Below are 11,756 nucleotides of genomic sequence, written 5' to 3' on the forward strand. Positions count from 1 at the left end.
TTTCAATTAACTATCAATGAAATGATTAATTATTAGCCTTAATACTGCAATATGCATCTAATGCAGTGGCATATAGCTAACAGCATTGACAGGGTGTGTCAATATGCTCAAAATGTCATATAATTAAATGACTTCAATAAACATATATAACGACTAATGCAACGTGTCACTAACACCGCCTCAGATGTGCACTCCGGCAACAGTCTGTCATATTCCATGCATCAATGTGAGAAAAAGTTTTATTACTACAAGCGTGTTATTTTCCTTGCAAATGTGCATAGAATGCTATGCAAATTATAGAAAATCTAAAGAATTAGAAAAAGCGCACTTTTCCTCATGAATGTCCATAATGTGTTAGAGCCTACTTCAGTGGTCTTGAAATTGAAATATATGTAACTCACATGAATAAAATTCCGAGAATACCGTATTTCCTCAAATAAAAGCCTGTAGTCAAATAAACGCCGGGCCTCTGATATTGGCCGGGGCGTGGTCAACACAAACAAATAAAGGCCGGTCTCAAATAAAGGCTGGGGGAAAATGAGTGGATAATCTCCTAAATGCCGTTAATTTAATGCGAAACCATCCTGATGCCACGCGCCCCAATGCGAGTCATGCCAGTGCGACACACACTAATCCTGGCCTGCATCTCAATCAGTTCCCTAGTTCAGTAGTCAAGGCACTGATCAGGATATAAGTCAATGGGCTGACTCCCTGATCAGTGCCCTGACTACTGAACTAGGGAACTTGGTCTCTTGTATAGTTAACCTAAAAACTTTACAGGGATTGCTTTGTAAATGAAATTGAGAATATAACGGATGCATGTGCCATTTTAAATGGGCTACTGTAGTCTATGAGAGATGCGACGTCTGTGAAAATACCGTGTCACCAGGCAGGCTACAGATATCAATCTTCACAATGCGTGCACCTCAATCTGCTCCGTCAGTAGTCAGGGCACTGATCAGGGAGTCAGCCCATTGACTTACCGGTATGTCCTGATCAGTGCCTTGACTACTGAACTAGGGAGCTGATTAAGACACACCTAATATTAGCCTCTCGTCTCTTTTATGTCTTAAGGGTGTCGCACCCAAGCCTCGAATCTCAGCTCCACGCAGCGCCGCGTCTCAAGCCTTGTTTATACTTTCGTCATGCTCGGCTAGATTCGCCGAGAACTCGTTCATCTTCGGATGCGGAGCTGGATTACAAAAAATGCGTATTATGTTGTTGTATGGTGATATTTTTGCAAATGTTTCTTAAAAAAATCTATGATATTTGTCCACTGGAACGATCACTCTAAATTGAAAACGGTTTACATAAAGCAATTATATTTCAAACAGATAGAATTAGAAATACAGGTCTGCCCCTAATAAAAGCCTGCTTCAAATAAAAGCCGGTTCCCATCGGCAGTTCAGGTAAATAAAGGCCCCGGTCTTTATTTGAGGAATTACGGTATTGTTAGTTGTGTAGACTCATATCCTGTTACGGCGACTGCTGGATACAACTTTTTCAAAACAATACATCATAGTGCTTGTTGTGTTGTATTTTAAAACACAGACACAGCCACAATGTTTGTAATTAACATTATCGCCTTGCTTAAATTTTCCTTAATTTTCATTTTAATCAATAAAATTAAAAGCGATTAATTGTTAGTAGGGGTGGCACGTTTCACAAAACCCACGGTTTGATTCATATCACAATTTTAGGGTCATGGTTTCGGTTCTGTACGGTTCTTGTTGTTTTTTTCTTTTCATTGTTAACACTCCACACATGTACTTCAGTATATGATATATAGTTTTATTATCCACAATTTAGGTCTTTAATTTATATCACGTGGAAATTGTTTCCTAAATGGCTGTCCTGCTTACGCAGTCCAACACATTGGCGTAACCTTTTTCATGTCATCATGCCGATTTTGATCAGAACAGTGCAATCGTGAGCAGCTTTTTATCTAAGCTTCAAAAGCCTGTTTAAATGGATCAAGGTGCCCTATAATGAAACAATTTATTAACCTTGCAATAGTGAAATAATAAGAGTTCAGTACATGGACATCACATACTGTGAGTCTCAAACACCATTGCCTCCTCCTTCATATGTAAATCTCGTGAATCAAAAACGGAAAACGGAAAAATAAAAACTTCTCAACATAAACCCGACCGTGATGCAAACGTTGGGGATTATTTATATGCAAGCCTCCAACATTTGCATCTGTCCAAACATGTTCATTGTCAGGTGGAACTGACGGTAACTGGGACTGCAGTTTGCAACAAGGACACTGGAGGATAGCAAAAACGGCTCTCATGACCCACGTCATGTTCAGGCCGTGCAGGGGATGTCTGGACTTTAGAACCGTAGATACGTTGCTTACAGATCGTTCACTCGATCCTTCTAGCAAACGTCACCTTTTCCAGCATATAAGTTAAAACGAAAGTCATTTGACAAGGCTATTCATTTTGTAAAAATATAAGTTATATATTTATATTTTTGAGAACTGAAGAAGGCCTATGATGTTTTTGCATGCTTGTATTTCAGATTAGGCTACATCACAGTCACTGCGTAACGTTAGCCTACATTGTGACAAACGTTATATAAACATGCAATATCGTTGACGAAAAAGACAAGTCTAAAGTGTAGGCTGAATGACACTTTAAGCAGAACATCTCAAATGGAGATTTCTTAAATGCAGCCTACTTGTTTATTGATGTTTTCAGATCATCTGCGCGAGAGAGAGCTTGCGTGCATATGGTACGTGTTCTTTTCACAGAAAAGCTCTGTTTGGGGGATTTAAATTACTGATATCTGGCAACCGCAGGCACGCAAGCTCTCTCACGCGCAGATGATCTGAAAACACCAATAAACAAGTAGGCTCATTTTATCAATCTCCATTTGAGATGTTCTGCTTAGTGTCATTCAGTTGGTCTGTGTTCTGTCAGGACGGTTAGGACTCACGAGCCACTTTGCTGAACAACTGAACTTGTGTGAGCTGCTGAAATAAGCCAATCAGGGCATTTCTACATCCTAATTACAATTTATAGGGTTGTAAATGGACCTGTAAAACTGTATCTGGACAATTTCTGCCCTTAAATAAGCCGCATACCCTCTATATAGATATCAGAGAACAATTTAACATTGTTTCAAATCATTCCAGGGCACCTTTAAAACTAGAAGCTTATCTTAACTTTAATGTTACATTTATCATGAGAACTATACTTATATTCAACATGTTAAAAGCATGTGTGTTTGGGACAGAGGGGAACGCGGTCACATTTGCAGCAGATATATAGCCTAGAAATCTAGTAGGGCTGTTTCGAATGCCATTTTTTGAGCTTCGAAGCTTAGGTGGCAATCAATATCGAATATTCGAAGCTTCAGTGGGTGGGGCTAAATATATAATAATATATTTATGTCGGTATTTATGTCGGTTTGCATTTGTATCATCTTTCACGACTTCACGTTTCACTCTTCGGCATCGTAAAAGTGTTGCCGCAGACCCAGTGGAGTGCAGTGTTGCATTTGGTGCAATATGATCAGGTGGCACACATTCTTTAAATATTAATAAACATTTAATAATCTTTTAAATAGAACAGTTTCCAGTACGCATTACACGGGCAGGTTTATGCTCCGAAAACGGACAGTGCACAAGTGATACAAAACACAAAGTCTGTTGAGAGCAAGAACTTTAATAAGGTATTAATAACGAACCTTTCTTTAAAACAAATGCATCCCAAAACAGAAATTAAATTAGTAACACACAGTGATTTCAACGAACTGTAATTAATAGAGAACACGGTAGCATGCTTATAAACAGTTGAACAAGAATAAATGAATTGTTTTTAAAATGACACAAAATGTATTATCTATTACAATTTGTTTTATTCTATATAAGGGATTTATTTTGTCTTATTCTGACTTTTTGTTAATTTAAATCTTTAAAATGTGCAATGCTTTTATTGAAAGCATGTTGCGGTGTTTTTTATAATTTATTATTATTATTTCAAGCATGAGTGAGAATGAGTCCGCGACGGAAGTCACGTGTTGAAAAAAAAAAAAGAATATTCGAATCTCAAAACTGAAAATCGAATGCCACCTCACCGAACGAATATTCGATTATTCTAGTACAGCCCTAAAATCTAGACGCACCCTAGCGGCAGCAAATCTAATCTGCCTGCGAGTGTCGTCTAGCAACTCTCAATACCCTTCTGAGCTGTATTCCCCTAACTCTTGCCGGGCCAATCACATTGTGTATAGAGTCGGTGGGCGGGGCCATAATGACGACGGCTGAGTTGCATTTGCGTGCTTCTAGTAAACACAGAAACTGGCGAACGGCCAGTCTTTCGAATCAGCTTTGACCGCGACTCTGAAAACTTGGAGTTAAGCTTTTCTCTGAGAAAAGAACAAAGAACGGCACTGAAGTCATTCTTAAGAAGGGAAGATGAGTTCGGAGTTTTGTTGACCAGATACGGCGAATGTTTAATCTATCAACAAGCTCTGTTTTACCTTCGTTACTCTGGTTGGTGGTAGCGCTATCCTATCGTGTGCAGAGGGAGTTTGAAAGACAACCGTTTATCCCACCCCTCGGACTGAGCCCTGTCTATGGTGAGTTTCCAGACCAAACACCTTGAATTGGTTCTGGCTTGTCAGGCTAGCAGATATATGCTGCCCATCATAAATCAAAGCAGGAGAACGACAGGCGTCAGAGGAGAACACCGGAAAAGGTGACAGGATGTACGATATTTGTTAGATATTTGCAATACACAAACTCTCTATATGCACTTCTTCTGCCCTGCCAAAGCAATGCTTGTGCATGTGGTGTAAAGTCGATGTTATGTATAGCCGTATACTATATGAAAGAGACACACTATATGCAAGTTGTGTCAAACTAAACTAAACTGGTTGTATTGTTGCCAATCAGAGGACCACAAACTCTATCGCAAATTTTATGGTTAAGGATTTGCGACCGTATTCTCTGCAGATGTTAATTTTGATGTTTGTTTAATAAAAGTTTTTGATTGTGGTCTACAGCAAAAACATGTTACATATTCACATAACTCACGTATATATACTTGGTACATGCGCACAGAGGGCGAAGGGCGTTCTTAAAGAGCCCGCTACTATTAGAGTACAGCATATTGTAATATACAGTGCCTTGCGAAAGTATTCGGCCCCCTTGAACTTTGCGACCTTTTGCCACATTTCAGGCTTCAAACAAAGATATTAGGGCCGGGACTTTAACGCGTTAATTAAGATTAATTAATTAAGTGACTTTAACGCGTTAATTAATTACGGAAAAAAAATAATAATAATTAACCACACTTATTTTTGCACCGGGGAACGTTTTTCAATGAATGAGTTTCGACGGACCGATTATACTGGAACACCAACTAGCGCTCCGGAGTCACGACAACAACAAACCATGAGCGAACATGAACGAAGAAGCTGATGAGACTGCTTTGCTTGGCCCCGTGGATGGGAAATTTTGTTTTAAAAAACAAAATAATGGAAGCGTCGTCAAGAACATGGTTGTGTGCAAGCTGTACAACAAGGAATTTGTGTAGCACCGCAGCACATCGAGCCTCAAATATCACAAATATGCTTTTGCTAAACTTAATGGCAAACATTGCGCTGGTCTGCTGGACTGAAATAAATAAACAATATTTTGTTGATTAAGCTTATGTATTCAGTCATTATTCAATGGTATACTAAAAATACATGTGAAAAATTACTTCTCATTGTTCTCAGGTCAAGTATTTATATGCAATTAAAATGCGATTAATTTCGATTGATTAATTACAAAGCTTCTAATTAATTAGATTAATTTTTTTAATCGAGTCCCGGCCCTAAAAGATATAAAACTGTATTTATTTGTGAAGAATCAACAACAAGTGGGACACAATCATGAAGTGGAATGAAATTTCCAATCTTGTCAAACTTTTTTAAAGGGGGGGTGAAACACTCAGTTTCAGTCAGTGTCATGTCAATCTTGAGTACCTATAGAGTAGCATTGCATCCTGCATATCTCCGAAAAGTCTTTATTTTTTTAATAATTATATAAGAAAGATGCGCTGTTCCGAGTCTTTCCGAAAAAAGCCGAGCGGGTGGGGGCGTGTCGTGTGAGCGGAGCTAAATAATGACGTGTGCAGCAGCGCGCTGCTATTGTGTTGAGTTGAGAGTGCGTCGTAAAGCTGTCATCCCTAACAGCGGGAAAAAAACTTTATTCAAAATAAAAATATGGCTTTTAATCAGATACAGCCATACATCTATGATCCGGAATCAGACCCAGAGGCTGCAGTTGAACAGGAGCAGCAGCAAAAACGACTAGAGCAGGACGTCTCTATGTGGTACAAGTTATACACTAACTATATAATATGCTTAGCGGCTTGTGTTATTTACATATTTATACTTGAATTATATCGTCGTATTTTTGTCTTTGAGGGTGTACATGTGGGAAGTGCAGTTGTGCACGTGTGTTTGTGTGTTTACGCGTGGTTTGTGTAGACAGGTTAAGTTAGTGTTTACATAGAAAGACACGGAATAGTAGCGCATTTGAATGAAGAAGCGTGCTTATTTAGTTCAACATATTTCCCCCCTCTTTGTGTATTGTTGAGTGCTTTTACAATACACAAACATAAAGTTACACATATAGTGGCCAGCTAAACAAATGTACACGCACTACACATCGCATGCTCCATTGATCAATTTCTATATATAGTAATATATATAGTAACTATACATGATCATGTTTGGGCTACTTGATGAGCATAGACACAGACATTTGAAGCAGTCTAACTCACCGCCCGCGGTTCTAACGTTGGGACTGCTCCATCCTTCAGCATTAGGCGATTTGAAAATCCGGCGTCAAGCTGGGCCTTGTTTATGAAACAGTCGGCACCGAAATGCAGCGAACAGATATAAACATTCGCGCAACTCAGTTGCTGATCCGGAAAAGCAAATTACATCCACTGTTACCTTACCGCGGGGTTTTGGGGGAATCTGTGCAGGACTGTCTTGGTCTGGCAACCAAAAACGCACTTTTTGATGTCATTGTTAATTGTGCACATTACCTGTGCAGCGCAGCCTACGAGCGCTTTGATGGGCATAGCCTGTTGCTTTCGCTCTCTCCCTCTCTCTCTCCCCCTCTCTCTCTCTCACACGCTTCCGGTAGAATTGTCCGTAAGGCCCATACAAGGAAATTCCGCCCCAATTAACGTCAAAGGGGACGCATGATCGCAAAAAACTTGCCGAAACTTATGACTAACCGGAAGTAGTATTTTTGACAAAGAAATACTCCCATCAAACGTCCACCTTAACTTTTGAAACTTTGTCCATGTTTAGTATGGGATTCCAAGTCTTTAACAGTGTAAAAAGATCAGTATGCATGAAACAGCATTTCACCCCCCCTTTAACAAATCAAAAACTGAATTGAACAAACAATTAAATGAACAAAAAATGATTCGGCCCCTTTACTTTCAGTGCAGCAAACTCTCTCCAGAAGTTCAGTGAGGATCTCTGAATGATCCAATGTTGACCTAAATGACTAATGATGATAAATAGAATCCACCTGTGTGTAATCAAGTCTCCGTATAAATGCAGCTGCACTGTGATAGTCTCAGAGGTCCGTTTAAAGCGCAAAGAGCATCACAAAGAACAAGGAACACACCAGGCAGGTCCGAGATACTGTTGTGGAGAAGTTTAAAGCCGGATTTGGATACAAAAAGATTTCCCAAACTTTAAACATCCCAAGGAGCACTGTGCAAGCAATAATATTGAAATGGAAGGAGTATCAGACCACTGCAAATCTACCAAGACCTGGCCGTCCCTCTAAACTTTCAGGTCATACAAGGAGAAGACTGATCAGAGATGCAGCCAAGAGGCCCATGATCACTCTGGATGAACTTCAGAGATCTACAGCTGAGGTGGGAGACTCTGTCCATAGGACAACAATCAGTCGTATACTGCACAAATCTGGCCTTTATGGAAAAGTGGCAAGAAGAAAGCCATTTCTTAAAGATATCCATAAAAAGTGTCGTTTAAAGTTTGCCACAAACCACCTGGGAGACACACCAAACATGTGGAAGAAGGTGCTCTGGTCAGATGAAACCAAAATTGAACTTTTTGGCAACAATGCAAAACGCTATGTTTGGCATAAAAGCAACACAGCTCATGACCCTGAACACACCATCCCCACTGTCAAACATGATGGTTAAAATTGATGGAAAGATGGATGGAGCCAAATACAGGACCATTCTGGAAGAAAACCTGATGGAGTCTGCAAAAGACCGAGACTGGGACGGAGATTTGTCTTCCAACAAGACAATGATCCAAAACATAAAGCAAAATCTACAATGGAATGGTAAAATAAACATATCCAGGTGTTAGAATGGCCAAGTCAAAGTCCAGACCTGAATCCAATCGAGAATCTGTGGAAAGAACTGAAAACTGCTGTTCACAAACGCTCTCCATCCAACTTCCCTGAGCTTGAGCTGTTCTGCAAGGAGGAATGGGCAAAAATTTCAGTCTCTCTATGTGCAAAACTGATAGAGACATACCCCGAGCGACTTACAGCTGTAATCGCAGCAAAAGGTGGCGCTACAAAGTATTAACTTAAGGGGGCCGAATAATTTTTCATGCCCAATTTTTCAGTTTTTGATTTGTTAAATAAGTTTGAAATATCCAATAAATTTCGTTCTGCTTAATGATTGTGTCTCACTTGTTGTTGATTCTTCACAAAAAAATACAGTTTCATATCATTATGAAATTATGATTATTGAATCATTATTGAAGCCTGAAATGTGGCAAAAGGTCGCAAAGTTCAAGGGGGCCGAATACTTTCGCAAGGCACTGTACAAATCACACTGTACTTCTCTACAGAACATTTATTACAATGATCTACACTGCTGGTGCAGAATTCTATATTTTTGTATAAAAGCTGTAATTTTGGTATAGTAAAATGTTTATTTAATTTTTCTGTCTGAAGGATTATATTGCTCGTTGCACTTAACAGGAGGGTGTAGGTTATTACTTTATGTAAGTGATTCAAAATATGCTGAAGTCTGTATTAATTTACTACACATAGGCAGCAAGACACTTTTTCTTTTGGTTCTTTGCAATGTTGGGACATATTCTGGCAAATGTATCCTGCCTGTTCACTTGTAAAATCGCTTCCATTTGTTTTATTAATAAAATATATTGGAAATAAATTCACTATGGGTCATTATAAATACTTTGCTTTAAAAGTACCACGTGAGAAAGAAAAAAAAAACAATATAGAAAAAAGGATGCATCGATAATCGTTTTATAATTGCATCGCAGCCCTATGATTCGTAATCGAATCGAATCGTGAGGTGCCTAAAGTTTCCCACCCCTAATTTTAAGGCATCTTCTATTTTGGGGATTGAAAAACAAATCATGATACTGCCAAATGTGATTATTACACTTAAAAAGGCAAAGATTTCATTAAATAAATGTGAGCTCTTCACGTTTCAAAACAGTGGTGCTTGCAATCAATGAATAGCGCACATTTATGTCAAGCAAATGCTTATGATCTAATGCTGATCAATTATGGCAGTGTTTACTTTATGGTGTTTATATTGTAATTAGGGCTGCAACTAGCGATTATTTTGATTAGTTGGCCGATTATTTTTTAGATTACTTGGATAAAAAGCCATTTTTTTATGTTATTGACAAAACGATATTACACATCCTGCCCAATGCTGTCCTTAAAACAAACATCTCAGCTGAGTGCTATGATAACACAGTGAATATATCTACCAGTACATAAATGAACCATGGTTTTACAACAAATAAACTCATGTGATATCAAAATGGCCATTTGTAAAATAAAACTAATTAGGCTACTGGTAAGACTGATATGAAGAGTCCTCATCTCATGTGAGTGAATGTGGTTTTTATTAGATTTTTTTGTATTAATTAATCGTAGTATTATTAATTTCATTAATGGTAAAATGTTTTTAATAATGAGAAAATTACTGAGTGGACCTTTATATGTACAACACATATGATAATGTTTCATCTCTTAGCCTGTCAAACCATGAGAGTTCAGTGCATGTGTGTGGTCTGGGATGTGCTAGACCTGCAAACACAGCTGTAGATGGTTTATTCTGCTGTTTTGCTTCAGTTTAGCAGTAGGTGAGAGACAGGCATGGCATTGAGAGGAACAGCACAGCCTAAGGCTGCTGTCCAATCAGCTCTGACACATATATCCCCTAACAGACGACACATTACGTTTGTTCTCATTCAGTGACTTCATCAACAGCTGGCCTACTCCACCCCCATCAACGTTCATTCATATGAAATCATATTTTGTCTTTGAGAGAAGTCTGCATGCCTTGCATCTCTTTGTTTTGTAAATTTGCCAGTTCTTATCTCAGGTCTCATTTCAGATACTCTCAGTCAGACATGACACACCCATTGTCTACAGCAGCACAGCTTACAATTTCAAGTTCAAGTTCATATAAATTACATTAAACATATTTCCCTTTGACACTATTATTTATAGATATCAACAGTGTACAACTTTAATAATGCATTATATTAAGTAGTGTTTTATGTTAGGGGACCCATTATGCCTTTTTTTAAGTCTTGAGTTTGTTTTTGGGGTCTATTAGAATAGCTTGAATGTTTAAAAAACTATTTTTTCACATATTTTACATTGTTGCAGAACCTCTCTTCCAGTTCTAGTGTTTATTTGTGAAAAGCACAAGGCCTTGTCCCTTTTTTGCGTATGCCTAGAGCAGAAATTATTTAAATGAGGAATATTCCAAGAAGAAAACTCAAGACTACAAATCGAGGCATTTCAAAGAGTTCAAGACTTTGTGCTTGTAACTTTGCAGGCCTTTTCATGTGCAAACAGCAACATTACACACTAAAGAAAATATGAAAAATGGGCCCTTTAATAAAGACAGCTGCATTATTTGAATTTATTGAATGTTGCTTTTTTATTTTGTGTATTTTATTTCAGATAACTCCACACCAACGGCAAGTAAACTTTACTTGGTCACTTCACTTTCAGTCAGACATCTTTTCCTTGGCTAAAAGATTAAGCAAAAATAGGGACCCGTTTTTATACTGCAAGAAAAATGTCTGGCTACACGAAACTATATAAGCTCAGAGTTATGAAAAGCTCTTTGTGCTGTTGATTCTGTTTGTTCACGTGTCAATTTCAGCACAAATATGATCAAAATACCACTACAATTTCAGCAGTTTTAAAAGTTCTGGATACAGCGCTTAACATTTTGTACCACCAGTTTGACTGTGTTTGTGCTTTATCCGGAGAACAGCTTGACTAAGCGGTATGTGAGGAGAACGTTTGCACCCGCTGGCCTCCATTTGTAATTTATCAAATTGATTTTTGAAGCATTTTTCTCCAGCCATTAACACCCGAATCCACACATGCTAATATTATGCTAATAGTATGTTAATTGAGAGGGGAGCTGCTAAGCAGGCCTGCTGTCAGAAGCTCTTGTGAAAACTGGGTGGGGTCACTCGCAAGCTGCAAAACGAGCCGCAACACAAATAAACAAATCTCTAAAAGCTTACGGGAACAGCGCTGCATGTTAACGCACAAAGGAAGGGGGGCAGTCGGCCACTCATCAGAATAAACAAATGTGTGATTAAAAGCAAGGCTGCAGTCCTGGATATCACTCTTGTCATTGTCACTGGATAAGAGGTGATTCACACAGAACATGTTTTTGCATTTAAAAATTAGAGACGTAAGGCAGTGGGGAATGGAAAAATTCAAAAAA

Source organism: Pseudorasbora parva, chromosome 20, assembly GCF_024679245.1.
Source record: "Pseudorasbora parva isolate DD20220531a chromosome 20, ASM2467924v1, whole genome shotgun sequence".
In the NCBI taxonomy this organism is placed as follows: Eukaryota; Metazoa; Chordata; class Actinopteri; order Cypriniformes; family Gobionidae; genus Pseudorasbora; species Pseudorasbora parva.